This window comes from Eptatretus burgeri, chromosome 7 (assembly GCF_056783735.1).
Source record: "Eptatretus burgeri isolate ZD-2024b chromosome 7, Ebu_testis_v1, whole genome shotgun sequence".
NCBI lineage: Eukaryota > Metazoa > Chordata > Myxini > Myxiniformes > Myxinidae > Eptatretus > Eptatretus burgeri.
Genome location: NC_140967.1, coordinates 51045274 through 51067440, shown reverse-complemented (window position 1 = coordinate 51067440; position 22167 = coordinate 51045274). Strand labels below are relative to the sequence as shown.

At 40.2% G+C, this 22167-nt stretch overlaps 1 protein-coding gene across 5 annotated transcripts in view; it reads left to right on the top strand.

Moving 5' to 3' along the window:
- LOC147023246 (zinc finger homeobox protein 3-like) overlaps nt 1-22167 on the top strand; it is a 585945-nt gene that overhangs the window by 154886 nt on the left and 408892 nt on the right. The gene's annotated exons all lie outside the window — the stretch shown is intronic.

Below are 22167 nucleotides of genomic sequence, written 5' to 3'. Positions count from 1 at the left end.
TGGTCATTTGGAAAGCTAATATGCCACGTTGTGATTTGGTGTTTCTGTTTATTTGCTCTTGAGTGTCAATCATCTTCAATAAATCAGTCTCTATTGAGGCCACTGCACCACAACATTGTGGTTGACTGACTATGTGGTATATTGAGCCCCCAGTTTATTACTTATTGAGCACCCAGTATATTACCATTACCGAGGTAATGCTTCAGTGTTTTTGGACGAAGTGATAGTGGCTTATTTCTTCAGTCAAGTGCTTGTCAATGTGAGAGGGGTCTGTCTTGGAACCCGAGGGTTCTGAATTCAAATCCTAACCATTTGGAAACACATCTCACAATACCATCACAGCGTAGCTGATCCGTGGTGAGTTGGGAAACCAATATATGTATCTTTATGGTTGTTGGTGAATTGGAAAGCCAATACGCCATATTTATCTGAGGTGCTGCTTCTTCCATCATTTATTCTGCATTTTGGTGTTAATATTCCCATTGGAAGAAGAAAGCAGTCTTGTGTGATTGTGTCGTTCATATGTTTGCTTTATTGTGGTATATATCAAGTGACTTGCACACTGTCTGAACACCTTGCATGGCATCATAAGTTCCCTGCTTTCACCAGAAATTTTATGCCAGAAATGCCATTGAAAAAAACGATTATATATATATATATATATATATATATATATATATATATATATATATATATATATATATATATATATATATATATCTATATGTCACCTCGAGTTGTAGACCCCTTGATGGAAAATTATCAACACTTTGTGGTTCGACCACGATGGACAACTTATAACTGTATGCCGTTTTGAGCGTGTAGAAGAGAACTTTAAAGGACCAACCTGGCAGGAGATTTGGTGTTCCTAGAGAGTGTCTTTCCTGCAGAAGGAAAGGCTTCTTGTTTTTTTGTTTTTTTAGCAAAGGCGAACTGCCTTCCCATGGTGTAGTGTGGTGTGGGGGTAAAAATGAGGTGCAGCGAAACCAGTTTTTCGGGTTCAAGCCGCTGTTATGCCGCAGCATGCACTTGGATGAACAATATGCCGCTCTCGATATAATCTTTGTGAAAAGGCAGATTGCATCCATGATAATTGGCAGATTATAATATTTTTTTCCGGGATGAGAATTTTAATTAGAGTTATTTTGTTTCTTTGTTGTATGCATGAGGGGCCGAGTGTGTGATATGGTAGGACGTTTTCCTGCATGTTTTATGGCTTGTATGTGTGTGTGTGTGTGTATATATATATATATATATATATATATATATATATATATATATATATATATATATATATATATATATATATATATATATATATATATATATATATATATATATATAACACGGCAGATTGCTGTCGAATCATTATTTTTTTTTAATTCAGGGCTTTTTCAATCCAGCCATCCTCGACTCACTTAAATATTTCAACGTTATTTGAGAGAACAGCTATTGTAATATGTATTATGCCGCATATGTTTCCGGTTATGCAAGTGGCATGATTTTGACGCAAATATATCGTTCTCTTGGGTGACAGTTGCATCATAATGTAAATCCCTTCATTTCTGGCAAATTGCATGTACGCAGGTGCGTGGAAAGTGCGTTTCACCCCATCTATAACCGATCAATCAACCCTGACATGCTGCAGGTAGATAATACTTAACCTTTGCAAACAGTCCAGGTATTCATCTCTCGGGGTAGAACAGCACTGAACATGCGCCATGTATGCACCTGTTTAATGATATGCCAATATTATGCTAATGATGAACAATTGTGTCGTGCCACAAAAAACCCGATTTCTGTTAATCGCCCATTGCTTAATAAGGTCAGCCTTCGCTGCAGCCTCGGATTACAACAAGTAACTTCGTTTAAAGATTTTAAGCAAGCTTGCCGTGCGGAATTAGGCGCATTGTAACGGTGGAATTGCAAGACAGCGCATAATTTTCCCGTCATTAAATGACAATTTGCGCTTCATGGGGCCAAGTGTTTTTCATGACTGCTCGGGTACATCTTGCCAATGGAAAAGCGATGGAGGCACGCTCTTGTAAAACGGCTTGCATGATGCACGTTCTGTGTCGTGTTCGATGCCAAACCGATGTGCATCAATTGAAACGGGATTCCTTCATTATTGTGCCCCTTAATTGGCTGGGTGGAAGATCGAGACAATAGAGATTAAGCAAGCAAAAGAAAGCATTACAAAATCAATCGCGAGTGCTCTCGCTGACTTGGTGGTTATGTGAATTCCATGCTACCATCTGATTTTTATCTGGCTTGTCAGAGCCTCGAGTTGATGCATGGATTTATTAAAACGGCCACGCCTGGCTTCCCTCGTATGCATGATTGCTGATGCTTTCGAAATCAATCACGGGCCAGAGGGTTTCCCGTCTGCTGTTATGAAAGGTTGCTTTAAAAAAAAATTCAATCTTATAAGACCATTAAGAGGTGATTTTTGCACTCATTTGTGTCATTTTTACTTGCGGCGTTCATTGCGGTGGGTGTTGCGTCAACAGAGCTCAAGAGCCATACGCAAAGGAAATAGAGCTGCTAATTTCCTATGGCATGGAAATGAGAAATACAATTATCATCTTCTCTAATGGTGCTAAAATCAGATTGTAGTTGGGGAGATTAAATTTGCCTTGCTTCAAACCATGGCTGTTAAAACAAATGAACTGTGGCCTTTTTCGGTGGTAATTGTAAGACAGACAGTTGTGAAAAAAATAATCATCCACAATTGTGCCTCTTCTTAAGTGCTCTCATGTCTTGATCTTATGGTGGGGATGAAAGGTAGGGTCACTATGCCCCCCCTACCCTTTCTCCCCACACCCTTTCCCAGAAAACCTTCCAGTTCCTCCCTTTCCTCCCTGGTGACCCTGAAAATTCCAAGCAGGTTAGGCCTTCCCTTCTTCAGGAATACATGGGGTCAGTTGGATGCTTTGGTATGGGACAGCTTTAGGAACTAATTCATGCAGATCAGCACAAGCAGCAGCTCGTTTGCTTGGCTACCCACCACCTCGCTATGAAGGCTGTTTTATTTTGTCTGACTATGGGAAGTTGCATAGACGATCCTCATCAAGCCCTTGCCGGTACTGCAGCAACCACTGCATGCTTAGTTTGACTGTGTTCAGCCATTGTGTTTTCTTAATGATCAGCATTCACCGTGGGATCCAGGATAATAGTTCATCAAGTGTTCCATCCGCAGCTAAGGTAAAAATGTGTAAAACCGAAGTTATCATTATCTTGCTGGGTCAAAACTAAATTGGAATCCCAGCTTGCGTTCATTGCATCATAATTTGCAGATTTTACAATGCAGTTGAAATTTGGTCGTCCTGAATGTTTGAATATTATGCAAAAGAGCAGACCGTCTGTGGTCGACGTATTGTTTGCATCCAACATGGCTGCAGGCCTGAAAAGCTGATGTGCCCATGGACACGAAAACCTGACCGCATATACCACGTTTGTCCCAAGTCAGCCTTGAACTGTTAGAGAGAGAATATCTTCAGCAATTGTGGATTTTGCCTTGAACCGTTCAGAATTCTTGAAAACACCTCAAGATGCATTTCATTTGCAAGATGTTGACAAACACTTTTCGGAAGCCAAAATTCCAACCACAGGAGATGCATTTGTATGCAAATAAAACAGGTCGATATCAGATTTAATTACTTGAGAGGTTTATTGGGCTGCATTATGGTAATAAAGAAAGGCCCTGTGGTAATTGGGGAATTGGTAGTGTTAACAAATTGGAGTTTTCTCATTTCAAGATGTGAAGCCAGCTGGAAAGATCAAAAGCTCACTGCCTGCCTTCACCATTTCTCTTTTACGTTTGATTACGCTCATCAGGTATTTGATCCTGGGATTAATTTGCCGTTATAAATAAATAAATAAAAATATGCGCTTCTCAAAAGAAGAAAACCCTTTTGTTATTCAATAATTTCGATTTTTGAAAATGACAACGTGTTTTTTTTGGCGCACTAGTGCTGTAGGCATTTGACCTAATGCCCAAAGAAGTTGAATTCTATTCTTATTGTAAATGGCTCCAACACAGCACACACAGAAAGGCATTGCGGTGGGTGGCCTCTGCTCAATCGGAAAAAGGATCTCACTATTTAAGGGTGTCACTGTTAATATTAATGTTTCTGAAACATTTAAAGACGTTTACGTTGCACGGGTAAATAGCATACTTCACAATGTATAGTTTTTTCCATTGTAAATAGGATGCACTATGTATTATATGTATGTGTGGCATGCACACTCATGTGTGTACACATGCACGTGCACCATTGATGCATCATGTGCATATGTTCTGGAAGAGAATATAACATCATTAGTGAAGTCAGAGGTGTGATGGAGCCTCTGGGATTACTGTTTTCTTTCTCAACATTGCATGTACAGTGCAGTTATCTTGCATTTTCTTTAAAATTATCTTCCCCTGTCAATTATATTATATGAACTACTTTCCTTGAAACCATAAAATGCCTGCAGCCATATTATTTCAACTCTCAGGCTTCAGATGCAAGTGGTACCAAATTAATGAATGATATCTCATTCGCTATCCAATGGAAGGCATTCAGGGTTATGTGGGATCACGTAAACTACTCACTCACATGATTGAATGAAATGAACGGTCTACGTGTGAGGACGTCTTATAACTTTAGGCTTTCAACGTTAAATTTAAATGATCTCTGAGATGACTTTCAGGGAGTGAAATGGTCATCATTGGAGTGTTTATGGATGAATTAATGTATTTGATGACAAATTCCCTTTTCCTTCTGGCAAAGAGTAAACATTATCAAGTGCTTTGGTGGTGTGAGCACCAATGAACACTGCTGTCCATCCCTTCATTGGCTGTGTAGTCATAGGTGGGAGTAAGTGTTAAAGCTCGTGCCATTGTGCAGTTTTTTTAAATGTAATTTCGTTATTTTTTTGTATTGGCAACGTTATTGTACACTGATATTGTAGTCTATGGTGTCTTTAAAGGTTTTGAGCCATTGATATGCCCGTTTGATTAAATTTGGCTACGTGATTGTCATTATTGAATCACGTGCATGAAACAGCAGCACCCATTGGTGGTAGTGGGTAGGGGAAGGGTGGGGAGAGGGGGGGGGGTTCAGGACAACCATAAAGAACCCATCAGGCTTATGGCGACTCCAAATAGATTGCAGACATTTTTCTCTTTTTGGATCTGCAGTTCATAACAAGTAAGACAATTATCTTGTTGATTTAAGCTGCAAAACAGGCTGATTATATGTCCAGCGTCTTTTTCCCTACATATCTGCCACTTTTAGTAAACTACCAACAACATTTGCTCCTCATTTCAACCTGCCAACAAAAGCCTCATGAAAAATATGATTAGTTTCTTGTAACATGAATCTGGAGGATTTGGGAAATATTTTGGATTTTACTTTATTATGGGTTCAATATGCTGTATTTGGGATCTATAAACGAAATACGTGATCTGGAAAAAAAAAGACAAACTCAAGTGTAGATACGATGGATTTATAGGTACATGCTGAATGAGAAAAAAAATGGAACATGATGCTCTCTGCACACACAAAATCAAATGATTTAGAAAGAACAATACTGTACTTGCAAAAAATGATACAGCTCAATCGGTCTATAACCAACTGGCCAGGCCAAACTGGTCTCATAGTGATTGAACTGTGAGCGTGCTTACCATAAAGCTTCTCTGACAGGGCATTTAAGAACATCTAGGAAAGTTTCCAATCCCTTTACTTCGATAAATCGACATTGGTTTTCGCTCTTTATTACTCCCAACAATTAACGATAGCACAGAATAATGCCATGGCATTGATCACATGTTTTCCCTGCTGTGTAGAAAAAGTGGTCAGAATATCCTGGAGGCTTTCAAAGCCAAAGGAATTTACCAAAAGCATACTGAAACTACCAACACCAGGAATGGATGAAAACTTGGTTGGTGAGAAAGAAGAGTCAGTCAGATTACCAGAGATTAATAAAAAGAAAATATATTCCGTTTGGTCCAACTACTCCCCCCCCCCCCCCATCTCAACTGTTCACTCTTACCTCCACCACTTCCCTCACTCCCTCCTCCACAATGTAATGTGAGGGTGTTATATAAAAAAACAAAACTAGAAGGGCACTCGCTAGAGTGCATACCTTCGCCACGTAATGCCTGATCCACGAGAACATATCGGGCCCAATACATTTTTGAAATATCATGCGATACAGGACTCGTTTTTGGCCCCATCTCTCAAAGTGAAGAATCACTTTAAAAATTAAATAATTCTCGAATCCAGATCCAGCTTCGGATCTTCACCGAAATTGAATCAATTTCTCCTTGAGACATACCCAACATGTCCACCAAGTTTTGTCCGAATCCGTCTTAACTTTTTGAGATATAGTGCTATACATCGTTTTTGAGCCCTATCTCTCAATGGTGAAGAATCACTTAAAAATATTCTATCCCTCATATCCGGATCCGGATCTTCACCAGAATCTAATCAGTTCGGCCTTGTCACACATCCAACGTGTCCACAAAATTTCTTCTGGATCTGTCCACAACTTTTTGAGGTATCCTGCACACAAACAAACAAACAGACAAACATACAGACAAACAAGCAAACAGACAGAAAGGGGTAAAAACATGACCTTCTTCACCTGCGGTGGCAGAGGTAAAGATAATGCTTTGTATACCAAAGAACAACACAACACAACAACCATGTTTCACACATGCTGGGTGAAACAGCTTACAATAATTAACACATAGAATCTAACAGGTAACAGCTTCATCATAAACATTGTATGCTTTAGGTACAATTCATACACTGCTGACATGTTTTTTTTTCTTCCTTTTTTTTTATACAGTACTGCTTATGACATTTTGTGGCAGTGGAAAAGAGTTTGGGGTTTTCATTTTTATTTACTGTAATCTCTTTATTTCTCTGTCTCTTCATATCTAATGAATAGACAAATAATCATCATAAATAATGAACAAATGGATAAACAATTATTGATGTGTGATGTTTCTGATGTTTCGCAGGCAGGGTGTTGTATCAAAAAGTGTGCCGTCCCTCAGATGGCTGTTAAGCTGGCTATCCCGTATTGCTTGGGGTATGCTCGCATTGGCACGATAATGGTTCCAAAGCGTGTTTCTTGGAAAGTATGTGAATTGTCACCGGCATCTCCAACAAATCCCCAAATTCCTGCACAAATGAGTTCAAATCGAAAATCACGCCTGGGCCGGACAGTTCATGAAAGACTTGGACCAAACTTCCCCCATGGCCGATCCCACAAAGGAGATGGGAATAATTTGGACCGTTGGTTGAAGAGGTGGTCGAGGAGTTTATTTTTGTTATTATTTTGGCAATTACTGTAACTATACACTCTTAATCTTTCTACATCAGTGATATTACTTTGAAACACTTGTGTATAACTCAGCCACTATGGGGTAGCATCACTATAAGGTAGCTTGAGAATGGAAATCGACGAATTTGTTTTTACGTTTGTTGAGTTGTTGGCTTGTTCTTACCCATGGTTTCATGTGGGATGTTGCGGTGGTGCAAGACTGACTGGTGGTGGTTTTTTTTGTCATGGAGTATGCTGGATGATTATTTTTAACCCCATCAAGTGCAATGAAAAAGTTTTCTCACCTGCAACACCCCACATCCAAAATATATATGTTAACGCTGACAATTTGTATTCATACGACAACAGTCTACATATATTGTTTTCTCAATGAGCTTAGCCCATCGGTTCTTTGTCTTTTTGATGCCAGCACAGAAGCTTTCCTTCTACAGTGTTTTCAGTGCAGTGGATATGACCTTGTTGATGCCATGAGGCTACTTTCCATTGTAAGAAACACATGGTGGGCTTCAATCCAGTGAAAATTATGAGTGAGGCAGAACTTCCCTCTCCCACAATTCCAACAGGAAAAAGGACATTCTGCTTTTCATCGGATGCAGCATTGCATTTAAAATATATACTGTTGCTTTTTTCAGAGGAAAGCTGGCTGCTTCTTGTCCAAGATAGGTATACATCCAGTACTGTGTGATAGAAGCCTCTATTAGTCCTTATTCTCTGTTGAAATGCTCCATCAAGCAAAATTTCAACATGGTCAAAGAAATAATGCAAAGGATTTTGATTGATCACTTCTGCGAGATGGTTTTCTTTGAATTTAAAGAATGTGGCTTTGTTGGTTCAGATAAACATGATGTTGTCCAACAATGATATGCTTTAAGAAGTTCCCTCCTTTCACACTTGGATGCTGTGAATGTTATAAGTTCGAGAAAAAGCAGTTTATTTCTGCTTCTCACTGATGGTGATATTTCCTTAAAATTCTCCAGTCGGCGGCCTGTGGAAACGGGTTGTTGCGCTTGTTGGTTTTGCCTCCCATAAAGGATGACACCCTTCGATAGAAAGCTCTTAGAAACTCGCTGGACAGTTTGGAGGTGTGACAAGGATCAATTGATTAGATTTTGGTGAAGATCCTGATTCAGATATGAGTATTAAAAAACAAAATTCAAGTGATTCTTCATCATTGAGCGATGGGGCCGAAAACGATATACAGCATGATATTTCAAAACACTGTGGACGGATTATGACAACTTGGTGGATGAGTGGGTATGGTGACAAGAACAGGCAGATTAGATTTTGGTTCAGGTCTGGATGCAGATCTGGCCTATGGTTTCAGAGATATGCAGATATGGATCTGGCCTATGGATGCAGATATGCAGAGTTCAGGTCTGGATGCAGGGCTACAAAACATAAATTGTTCAGCCTTGTGGAGGTATGCACTCCAACGAGTGCTGTTATAGTTAACTCTGCCACCAAAGTTGGACAGAGGTTATGCTTTCATCCCTGTTTGTCTGTCTGTCTGTCTGTCTCTCTTTGTGAGCAGGATACCTCAAAACGTTTTTGACGGATTCAGCCGAAACTTGTTGGGCAGTATGGTTGTGTGACCAGGACGAATTGATTAGATTTTCATGAAGCTCTGGATCCGGATAGCATTTTTTTCATTATTTTGTTATATTTATTTAAGTGATTCTTCACCATTGAGAGATGGGGCCAAAAAATATACATAGCACAATGTTTCAAAAAGTTGTGGATGGATTGTGACAAAACTTGGTGGATGAGGTTGGTAAGGTAACAAGAACAAGCCGATTCGATTTTGTTTCAGGTCCAGATGCAGATCAGGCATACCAGTGGGATACAAAACATAAATTGTTCAGAAAGGCAGAGGTATGCACCCTACCAAGTCCTATTGTAGTTCCCTCGGCCACCAAAGGTGGGCGGAAGTAATGTTTTCACCCCTATTTGTTTGTCTATCCATTGTGTGCAGGATACCTCAAAAAGTTATGGATGAATTTGGAAGAAACTTGGTGGACCGGTTGGGTGTGTGACAAGGACAAATTAATTTGATTTTGGTGACAATCCAGATACTAGTATTTTTTGTGATTGTTCACTCTTGAGCGATAAGGCCAAAAACAATATACTGTATGGCACAATGTCTCAAAAAGTTGTTGATGGATTTGGACGAAACTTGGACAGTTTGGGTATGTGACAAGGATGAAATTAGTGGATTTTGGTGAAAATCGAGATCTGGATCCGGATAGTAGAATTTTAAAATTGTTGAAGTGATGCTTCACCATTGAAGGATAGGGCCAAATACGATATATAGCATGATATTTCAAAACGTTGTGTACACATTGGGTATGTCACAAGGTTGAATTGAGTGTATTTTTGGTGAAGATCCGGATCCGGCCTATCAGTGGGATACAAAGCGTCGACTGTTCAGCCTGGCAAAGGTACAGTATGTGCCCAAACGAGTGCCATTCCGGTTTCATAATGTTACAGATGTTCTCTTGACAAACAGTTTCTATCCCGACAATTTCTTACTTTACATTGCACCGGTTAAGATATCTGTAATGGAATGTTATCATTAAAATATGAAATGCAATGAATGTTATTTTCCGCAAAAAATTCAATCAAACAATATGGCAATGTGCGAGTATGTTTTAAATTACAACGTCTAAAAAAAACAAAACAATTATACATAGTGTCTCGGCTCGTTGAGGAGCAAGAACACAAAATGGGCCAGGACATAACGGAAGGAAAAGAACAGTGGAAAGAGAACAATTAAATTAATTACACTGGGCAAAAGTTCGGGGTAGGTATGGGATACGCTATTTTAAATATAACAGACATACATACATTTGAATTTGATTATTTTTAGCAGCGTAAAATCATTAACAGCTGACATTTTTGCTATCATTGTAATCGCGTGCAATAATTGTACACACCATGCATTAAACACCTAACAATTTAATCACTGACAGACAGAATACAGTTGAAACCGACACAGAACTTAAGTTTGGTTTTCTTATCATCAGAAACGTTGAATTAATCGTGTTTTGCTGCTGCCTGAGACTGCATTAGGAGTTTGACGTCTTCGCTCTCGAGTCTTTGAAAATATGTGAGCATGTTTTACAGTGTGTGTGTGTGTGTGTGTGTGTGTGTGTGTGTGTGTGTGTGTGTGTGTGTGTGTGTGTGTGTGTGTGTGTGTGTGTGTGTGTGTGTCCCCGATACCTGTCTGCAAGAGAACATTAAATAGAAAGTCCTTTCAGCTGGGAAAGTTTGATTTCCGACGCAATGATAACGGCAAGAACATTTCTCTTCGAAGATTTCATCCGCTTCATAATTACTTCTAATGCAGTACAACGGTGCGGCAGATAACTGTATTGATTGCACTTCTTAGGGTTTATTTGGCTGCAGAAATTGATAAAGCATTGCTAGAAATTCTTGCTGAAATGCTGTTTCTTTTGAGATGCAGTCCAAGTTGTTGTGGGTGTTGACCAGTCAAACTTGTTGTATTTATCAGTATTTTTATTACTGTGTGTGTGTGTGTGTGTGTGTGTGTGTGTGTGTGTGTGTGTGTGTGTGTGTGTGTGTGTGTGTGTGTGTGTGTGTGTGTGTGTGTGTGTGTGTGTGTGTGTGTGTGTGTGTGTGTGTGTGTGCGTGCGTGCGCATTAGACAGAAAAAGAGAGATATCTGGAAGCTGAGACAGTTTGTTAAAAGCTTTGAATATCCCTTAGTGAAGAGGAATCCCGGTATTTCCTGAAGCCATGCCATGGTCTTGTGGTGATTGGCTACAACTGGAAGAAGGACCACCCACTCTTTAGTGATGTCATTGGTTTGCAACTGGCCTTTCATTGGTTGGTGTGAAGTTGCTTTGTGAGAACAGCAGGGTGGCACACAAGGCCTGTGCGACTTTGTCGTGTGCAAGCCATAGCGACGGAATGAATGGCAGGCCCAGCCCCTGTGGTGCCCTGGTTAATTTTCCTCTTTTCTCCTGCACCGACCGAAGCTTGCCTCATAAAAGGGGAGGTGATAGTAGAAAGGGACTGCGGCAAATGTGGAGGCTGTGAGATGTGATACAGAATTTGGTGGGGGAGGGGGTCAGTTTTGGGAAGAGTGCGGGGGGGGGGGAGGGTGATGCTCGAAAAGGATGGGGATATATGGTTGTTGGGGGGTGGAGGACAGAAAGTCAAACCCAGCTGGTGAATGGAATCTGTGTGGACCGTATTTGGTGCAGCCCAACTCTGACTTGTACAGCACCTTAATGAAAGAAGCTCTGATGGGGGAAAATGCAGATTTGCCTCGGCAACCACCACTAAAAAGTTAGTGAGAGTCTTTCTGAACCTTGTGTGTCCCACATTGACAGCCAGGTGTGTGGTGTTGTGTTTGTGTGTGTATGTGTGTGTCTTGTAATGTTGAGATGTGTAAGAAACACTTGCATCACACTGGCTGGCTCAGGGTGATTTAGAAGAGCTTACAAGTGGAAGTTGCTTTGAGGAGAGCAGTGTGTAAAATCTTTGCAAGTTCTTCAAATGATCTTTTCTTGAAGAATTTTGGTGTTTGTTTCCATCGTACAGAAGTTGCTGTGCGTATCAAATTGGATGGCACTTTACATTTAATTTTATTAAGTACAGTTGTTTTAAACTATTTCGGTCACTTTTTGGCAAAGTGCTGATTTCAGTTGCATCTTCTCAAATTCTTCTTTTTCATCTCAACTTTTCTTTCAAATAAATGCCTTTATCCTGTAATTGCTGAACTTTACCGAGGATAGCATGGGCCATTTATATAGTCACTCAGAAAATTTAATTTAACGCTCTTCAGCTCTGGTTAATTTTCAGCCACGGCAATGTAACAGATAAGAAAAAAAGGATTTTGATCAAACCTCACAACCTTGCCAACTGTGCAGTTAATTTTCATTCATTTCATCTCATTAGCCCAGTCAGTGATTGGCTTTGTTTGCAATTTTCCAAGTCCCTCATACGTGCAAGTTAACAAGGCTTTAAGCACAAGTGATTTGCTGTGGTGTTGAACACACCTTTTTAAAAGGTTATGATCTCATGTCCATCATAAAATTATGCAGGTGAAAATAATGCTCTGTGAAAACTGGCCTGTCTGAGATAACCTCACTCAAAGGTGATCAAACTTAGCAACAGCTGCTGCTGGGCTTTGCACCTGAATATGGTTTCAACAGCACGCGGTTCATCCCATAAGGTTTGGAGTCTTATTGCTTGCGGCTCATTTTGGTCTACGTGCAAAACCAGGCAGTTCGAAGTTTAACAATCGTTCAAAGTTTTATCACGAGCACATTTGAGAAATCCACCTCTTTTAAAACACAGATAATTTAGCTACAATAAGTTGTTTTGCAAAAAATAAAAATAAAAAGACATGCCGAAGAATGACACAGGCAATGCAATCACGATTGCTTTTCCATTTCCCTTTTTCAGAAGTAATTTTCAATGTCTGCTTAATAAAACATGAACAGTAATTTTAAATATTATACGCAACAATATTCTGGATCTTCTTGACAATAAGAATGCTCGAGCCATTGCCGAATAACATGTTGCATAAAGAAGTAAATTTGCCCCGTAAAATGTCAGAATAACTCAGATAACTTTTGTTGCTAAATTTCTTCATTGTTCTCGTTTGTGATTCTTGGAATACAATTGCTGGAATGATCTATCCTTGAAAAGAGCAGAACATAATTCTAAATAATTTTTTTCTTGTCTGCATTAAAGCATTATTGTAATGTAAATACAAGTTACAATACTCGTGAAATGTGTTCCAAGTTTTTTTTATTTTGTATGCAAGGTAGAGGCTCATGGAAAAGCAAGCATCTTTAAGAGAGATGACTACAAGCACTGTCAAGAGTACCAGTGAGGGGCGTTGGGGCTGTCCCCAGTGGCTAATCTTTAGAACTGTTGACTGTTCAGGAATTTTCTTGGACGTGGCATTGTGCGCATGGCTCGTGCAGCTGTGCCATTGCCTGTCGTGTCTGGCTCAATGGCATTCAAGGAAGGAGTCCTGTACATTCGTCCAAACTTGACTCCACTGCACTGGAGCCATTGTGTACGAACTAAGGACTTGTTCTACGAGGAGAGGCCGCAGTTAATGGCAGTTAAAAAAAAAATCAAGTGGCGTAAACATGCCTTGCTGATCGCCATTCCTCGCATGCCGATGCTTCATTGGTGTTGGTTTCTCGTGTCTTGTCGTTCGCTGGAATTGCATTAGAGTGATTCATAATGGAAGAAAAGGTAATTATGAAGATTGTGCCAAAAGGTGCAATTCGTAATTTATAAATTATCAGGTTACAATGGCAAGGTGAAAATCTACAACACTCGACATTATTCTGCATTCAAGCATTTTGTTTCTTGTTGCATTCTGTCTTTCTCGACTAAAGTTTGTCAGCAGTTTTGTCTCATTGTAATATATATTCCCTTACAAGGAACTTCAATGCAGAAGTAAGCCATTCGGCCTGTCAAAGCCTGCTCTGTGGTTGCCAACATATGGTCTTTCATTCGTGATCTATCCTTTTTTTTTAAATGCTGAGCATCAAGCAAAGAAGCAACACGTCCCACGTTTAAAGTCTTTGACCGGTCAAAGACCGAAGTCTTTCACCATTTTTTTTGAAGTATGACTCACCCAGGGTTCGAACGATTGACCTTCAAGACTCAGAGCAGACGCTCTCACAATCACACCATGACACTGACTTCTGTAGCCAAATCAGAGCCATTAAATAGCAGCTTACTTCATTTTTATTTTGCCATGCTGAAAGGCTGTGTTGAGAAAGTAAAAGACAGGAAGGATATTGACGAGGTTTACGGCTGGAAATGTGATTGTTGCATAGGGAGAACATTGAGTTAACCTTTAACTGATCATCATTTACCTCATGTGCGCACAAGCTCAGTCGGGCCTGTTAGTAAACCACAGCCAAATTCTGTGGAATTCCGATAATAGCCTTGGCAGTGTAATTACTGCAAAGAAATTTAACAGGAGGGATGCATCTTTAAGCCACAGACAAGCAAGCACTTTCATAACGAAGCTGTCTCCTGCTGGGCCAGTATCTTGCCATCTGCCCTGTTTTGTTGCTGAAAAAGGGACTGTAATTAGGTGAGTTTGTAAATGAGAACTTGGAAGCCCTGTCCTGACAGGCCTGGAAGCTTTCAGGCATCCAGCCATCCATTGGTAGCATTGCCCAATGGTGCAGATTATAGTGACCTTCCAAAGTTTTTCTCTTTCAATGTAAATGCTTTGGACTTTTGTATCACTGTGCCAACAGTGAGCTGCCATTCCATCTATCTTGGCTTCTTTCATTAGCTTGACTAAAGGTTTAGATGAAGCAGGTGGAGGGGGGAGGAGGGGGCAAAGGAGAAGGGAAGGAAGATTTTGAAATGCCTTCCCAATATTTCCTTTTTCTGAGTGCAAGATGCTTGCCTCGTTGATGGGTCATCTCATTGTTGTTGAATTGCGTTTAATAAACATCAAGTAAACAAGTATTTTGTGAACCAAATGGACAAAAAATCAGCTTGATAGCGGAGGAAATTTTTTTTGGTCACGAACACTTTTAGCACCAGAGTTTTAATTACAGACACCAAGAAAAAAGTTGACTGCAGGCATTTAGGTGAAGCAAAAATGCGTCATCCTGATGTGTTGTCATCATTTGTCACAGCCTTACAGAACGCATTCGTGGATTGTTCGGATCAGGGCCACATGCTCATCGGATGGAGATATCGCCTGTAGTCCCCTGTCCGTCCTCACACTTTTTAGAGAAAAAGATGGCAGGCTTCCAGGCGTAATGCTTTTGGCAGAGCAAGGGGCGTTAACGCTTAAAATGTCAAGGGAGCCCTGCTAAAGTGCTCAACATTTTCTTCTTTCATTGTTAGAACGAAGTCGGGTAGAGAGTCTGCGAAGTAGTTGTTCTGGTTATTTCTTGGGGAAGGGGAGGGGGTGTGCTAAAGGCAAGGAGAGGATTTGGGACTGGTGATGCAAATACAGTATGCAATGGCGCTTTCATTGCGGAGTTGCGCGGGCTCTGTTTGCTAATGCTGATAGTTGCTGTGAGGACCTTGTCAGGAGGATATCTATGATGTATACTGTAAAGTGGAATAGAATTATGATGTTTTGACTGTCTTTTTCACAAATTGTACTTTGTTCATTTGCTAAAGGAACTTGTTAACAGTATGGCGGCCTGGGAGTACATTCCGACTTCAAAGTGCTTTTGGGATTAGTGGAGCGTGCACAGCGTTGCCATATTAACTGAATTTTAATGACACCATTGTTCAGCTGCCAGAATAAGGCAGCTTTGTCTTAAGCTTTAAAGATGGATTATTTCTTCCAGAGACCTAGTAAATAAACTAGGGTCTCTTCCCTTACCCTTATCTTCATCCCTCCCCCATTCCTCCAATCCTCACTTTTCAGTTCCTTGCCTGGATTAAGCACTTCTGAAATTTTCACGCCGCCCTTCCTCTTTGTCTTTGGCTAACTCGCTGCGACATGTTGATGGAGGACTTAGCGTGTGCAGAGGAGATCAAAGGGCCAGAGTAATTGAAGAAAAGGAAACCCGATATGGCTTACAGATGATTTCATTTTAAGTCTGGTGACAGTTTAGCAGCATTACCATGGTCTTATACCATGTGGAGTGTTCTGAAATTTGCAGAAGTTGAAAGTTGTATGTTTTTGTGAGGGTGTAAAAAGTGTCCAAGTGCAAAGGACTCCGTCAGGCCTTTCCTTCAGTAACCACTCCAGCTCCATCTTTTGTGCTCTCCTCTATTATTTTTCACACCTCAGCTCTGCTATTGTGTTGCCCTGGTTTTGAGCACCACTTGCCAAAAGTCTCACAGTGTCAGTGTCTGCACAAATGTCGCACATTTTGTTGCTGGCAATATCATTGCTGTTCTTGTTGTTCAAACCGACATTGCCAAGATAATTTTTGTTCTGTTATGCTTCAAGTCGTGTGCCATGTACCGCATATTGACTCGAGTTGCTGACATTAGGTGACATAGTTTGACTATAGTATGGTCGCATAAACAGCAAATAATAAAAGGAAATCAAATTACATTAATCATATCGACCCCTGAAACACTCAAGGCCTAGCTTTCAGCAGGAAGGCCGGCTGCTTGACTAGAGCGGGAATCGCATTTAATTGCAGGGAGTGGTGATGAATCCTCGGTAAAGTGATGCCAAGTTGTTGTTTCCCCCCCCCACCCCCATGAGGAATGCTTTGTTTCATCCCTATCAGCTCTTAGTTAAACACGAAGCACTGTCTTGTCATCAGCATACTCTCCTGGAAGGAAGTATTCTCCCTTTTGTCCATTTGAAGGGTGCCAGGAATACATGTTAGGCAGATAGAGTGGCGCCATTTGACCGAATCCAAGGACTTGTCATTTGGCGCTTCTTTCGAGGTTCTAAGAAGTTATGCTTGTGTACTTGGTTGCCCATTTGTGCATTAGAGTAAAAGTTTTTATTTTTTTTTTTTAAATCCAGGGTCAGGCAGATGAAACGTTTTGTGGGGCATAGGTTCTTTCGGTAAACTTACTGCATGTGTGATTTGACGACCTTGGGATCTACATTGTTTCATTGAGAATCTGGAGACTCTCCACATGGAGTTTTTGATACTGGAATGCACGACAGGCAAAAGAGCATTGAAAATTACCTGTTTATTTGCCTGATATCTGCACAAGAATGTTCTTGATAAAATGCGATACAAAGTGTCATGCTACATTTGATGCAGCACAAAGCTCAAAAACGCCCAAGGTTGTCGCTCTCTGATTGAAAGGGTTGAAATTCCGCTTGGCAATTTTTCAGTTTCTCTCACCACACTCTGTCATTCTTGGGACAGAAGAAGGTCATAAAGGCTTCTCTGTATCCAGTTTACATTGATCAGTCCTCCAACTCTGGCTGGCTCTTGTGACAGCAGAGTGTTTGTGTTAGTTTCTAAGGCTAATTACACATTAGCATTGACTGATGGCCTGTCTTGGAGGATTCTTGGCCCTTACCATCAGAACTTTTGGAGTGGATTCTGCCAAGAGTAGTTTTTTTTTCTTAAATTGCTCATTTTCTCCAGCGATGACATTTAAAACTATAAAATATATCAACTTAAAAAAAAAAATGTAATTATCAAACTCTTTTCAAAAATTACTTGTGACATTTGCTGTCCTTGTTTACGTTGTTGCACTGCACTGTACTGCTGCTGTAACTGAGCAGGTTCTCAGTGTACAGTAGTCAGAGGCAGAAGCGAAGGTCTGGGTGTTTGCATTGACGCCTTGCCAAAAGCCACACTGTATCCACTCACACTGAGCGGATTTTACATGTGATCGCCAGACTGCCGAAGACATACAAACGTTCTCGATTCAGCATCCAAATTACGCTGCCCGAAGTTTCCCCAGCGGCGAGGCTGGTATGCACTGTGCCCCAGGTGTTCTGGAAGAACGGTGGGCTTGCTCTGCCATCATTATTTTTTTTTTGTCCTGGCATGGACGTGTGAGTAGGAGAGTAAGGTCTGAAGCTGAAGACCGCAGGTGTCAAGGCGGATGCCGAACTGCGTGGGACTTGTAAACAGACGCTTTATTATGATGGATTTAATTACACCTGGCTTGAAAAAAACAACAAAAAAAGCATTAAAACAGATGGCCATACTTATTGCAGAGGAACAGTGGCGACACATTTCCGCTGTCATTTAGTCTCTATTGTTATCTGCCATTTACAGTCTATCCTGCAGCATGGTTGCTTGGGTTGATGCCCAAATCTAGCCACACTAAGCCTCAGGCACCTGTTCAGGGGTGTTGGCCCCACGCCTCACTACAATTAACCTGGCTCTCCTCAATGAAGCGGGCTGCGCTCGAAGCCTGTTAATATTTAATTCGGGGGAAATTGAAGTGTCATTAATTGCAATCTCGCTTATGAAAGGCATATGAGAATGGGCTCTGTAGCACGGAGCATTGCCAGACAATTTCCATAATATGCTTGTCTGAAATTGAAAGTTTTTGACATCAAGGGCAAAAGGAAATTTATAGAGAACTTTGAGGGGGGGGTGCATTTGTAATCTTTTATTCAACACATAAAGGTGACAAATACTGGTCTTTTGTCCGAGTGTTGTAAGAAGCATTCCTTGTCAGACGTAATTTCAAAAATATATTTAAATTTAATTGAAAAAAAGCATTATTTCACATGATCACAAAAGTAAAGGTAAAGATTTGTATTTTAACAAAAATTGACAACTTTAATTATTTAACGTGACAATTACACAAGGGATCTCCCAGAAGCTATAGATTAACTATTTGTGTGACAGTGTTAAAAAAACCAACAACATTTTTTTTTGGGGGGGGGCACAATGACAACACATGGGGTCACGGCACAGAGATACATTTCATCGGTGCATAAATAAGCACACACTACCTGGCTCATTCAAAACCTTTCAAGCCCAGATGGTTACATTGACTAGAACCAAATGTGTCAATGTGTCTTGACCAAAGCTTGTTGATTGTGACAACTGCGAAAGCATTTCCTATCGTCACATGATACCATTGTCCAGGTGTTGTGTGATAAGTTGCCTTAACTAGTTGTCTAATATCGCGTTTGAAAGTACGTTACGTTCTCGCATTGGCATAGTTACAGAGATTTGTGACAAGCTTGTCTAGTTCTGACAAAAAAAAAACTCTTCAATTAGTCTTTCTCCAGAACAATACTGTTTCCACGAAGCATAAACAACGACAAAAAATAGGAGAAAATCTTAACCACAAGGCAGGTGTTTCTGGCAGTCTCTTCAATCAATGGACGACACATTATTTGGTGGTTTTGATGTCAGTGGTTGCATTTTTGACACGTCAGCATTTTTTGATGCAAAGTGTAGGATGCACAAATTGGAGTGCAAAATGATACAAGGTTAGGCATAAATTATTATTATTTTTTTTTTAGCTTTTTTTTTTTAAACTTGGATGCAATTAAATCATACGTTATTGTTGATGGATTTCTTGTAACTATTTTAGCACCAAAGAAGCTGATGCTGTTTGAAGCTCTTGTTGAAGAATGTGGATGCAGTGGCAACAAAGAGTAGAAATGTTTACATTGGAATTGGATAGGTACCTGGAAGCATTGGAGATAGAGGCCGACATGGATACTGACAGGACTTGTAGACATGGATGTGGATGGGTGATGGTTTCTGGTGTTGGTGTTGTGTGGGCATGATGGGACGAATGGCCTCCTTGTGTGCGAAAAATTCCTTGTACTGCATATCCTTTTATGTTTATTTTGAAACTTGGAACTTGAGAAAACTACGTATTCACTACTCGATCTTCCAATTAATTACTCTGCTACTATTTATTTATTATGCATGTAAAAATAATGGCATTCATTTACCCTCCCCCCCCCTTCTTCGTAATGTCCATACATGGTGCTTCACTCCTCCTCCCGCACTCCTATCTCTCCCCAAACCAAATTTCCCTCCATACCTCCAACACCCTGACTCCTCCAATTCTTGATCCCATACTCCCATTCCTTCTTTTTTTATTATTTTAGTTCGCTCAAACCTAAAAATAAAAAAAATGTAGAGCTTAATTTTAACATCCCAAAAGATGCCGGACATCAGGAAGTCAAGTGAATCCAACATCATAAATGAGAAGGATTTTGGGAATCCTTTAGCTTATTGACTGCCTGATTATAAATGGCCATCCAGATCACCAGCTGGGAACATCCATCATTGACGTTTTGATCCTTCACTCCCAGAACCTCTCTGAACAGTGGGTCCACAAGCGTAATTTGTCTGAAATTTATCCAATAAGGCAGAAAGAGAGAGAAAGATAAAAGTAGAAACAATGCAGTCCATTTACCACTAATTATTGGAGGAGAGAGAAAAAGGGGGTGAAGGAAGGAGTGAGTGGAGGGCAATGAGAGGGTGAAGAGGGGGGAGGGGGAGAGAAACAGACCCCAAACAATTAACAAAAAACGTCAACCCCTAGGGGGCAGTGTCAATGCCATAAGCTTAATTCTTGAACCTGCTTTCCTGCCTCAGTGGTTTCATCCACAAGACAAATATATGCTTTTAAATGTAATGTTTTGCATGGGTCCATATACTGTCCAAATAAGATGAGGGGTACTTCAGCAAATATGAACCAGCATGCCATCAGTGATATCAGAATGGATTGACCAGTTAATGAAAAGAGAATCATCTGGAAGAAATTGTCAACCAAACCAAATTCTGCAATCGTGATGGATCCCTTCAAAGAATTAATAACATCAAATCAAGAAGGCAGGTGAAGCAGCATTTTATACCTTAAGCCTTGGACATGTCTTTTCACTTTAATCTCTCCATCAACAAGACAAAAACAATTATTTAATTAAGGCATTTCGCTGGCCTGTTTTACTCCATATTTTGCTGGAATGGTACTTGTCGCATATAATTAATTTGTATAATAAAAGGGAGAGAAAAGTGGAATGGGAGGAGGCGAGAGGGGGAACAGAGAGGGGAGGTGTGATATATATATATATATATATATATAGAGAGAGAGAGAGAGAGAGAGAGAGAGAGAGAGAGAGAGAGAGAGAGAGAGAGAGAGAGAGAGAGAGAGAGAGAGAGAGAGAGAGAGAGAGAGAGAGAGAGAGAGAGAGAGAGAGAGAGAGAGAGAGAGAGAGAGAGAGAGAGAGAGAGAGAGAGAGAGAGAGAGAGAGAGAGAGAGAGAGAGAGAGAGAGAGAGAGAGAGAGAGAAAAAAAAAAAAAATATATATATATATATATATATATATATATATATATAATTAAAGCCATGCAGAGTAGCATGCACACTACAACAATGAGACATTATCACTCTTGGGTGCATCTGTCTGATTAATAATCAGCATGAATCAACAAAACTCATATTTCATCGACATTGTGTCTGCACCATCCGTATGTGCCCATTACTGGTTGTTTTTCCACCTTAAGATGTATTCTGTTATGCCTCAAATCAGTCAGATATGCCACACATTCTGCACTTGTCGGTCCCCGCATTGTGTCTGAAGTCCCTGTTGACTGCAAGGTAAAATATTCATTGTCTCCAATGATGCGGTCACCATTTCAGGCTGGCTCTGGTGTAATGCAGGCATGAGTGGAGTAATGGCTTGACCTTGAGTCTTCCTTTATGTGCGTTTCGGGAAAATGATGAGCAAAGGCAAGATTGGATGTTGCTGGTGGCCAGTAAGTTCCACCAGGAAATGATGGGAGGCTATGCCGACCAACCAGAATTGTTTTTGAAGGCCGTCTGCTCAGCTTTCAAAACACTTTGTGTTTAACCCCTTGTGCAGACTCCAAAATCACAGATTAGTACAAAAGATAAAAAAAAATATGTATACATATATATATATATATATATATATATATATATATATATATATATATATATATATATATATATATATATATATATATAAAAAAGCAATCTACATAATATACAAGCTTGGACACGATGCTGGTTGATTGCATTTTAATCTTAAACTCGCTCTAACCCGATATTGGTACCCACAGAATGCAGATGCGTGCATTTTCTAATTAACTTACTGTTACAGCCATAAGCTGCCCATGTGTCTTATTTGTTGAAGTGTGTGTTGTAAAGGCTTAAATGCATAATAAAGTTCAAATTTGGATGTTTGCAGCACATAGCTCATTGTCCTTATTGATCTGGTAAACTGTAATTGTCGGAGAAGTAGAGTGGTTGATGAGTGCATTTATGTGCATTCATGTTGCTGTGCAATGCTGCCTATGTTGAAGCATAAGAAGGCCATTGATTAATGGTTGACTGTGGATTTCTGTCCTACAGTTAAAAGTAAAAAGGTTAACATCATAAAGCTCACCTCGTATTGATTTTGTTGTGT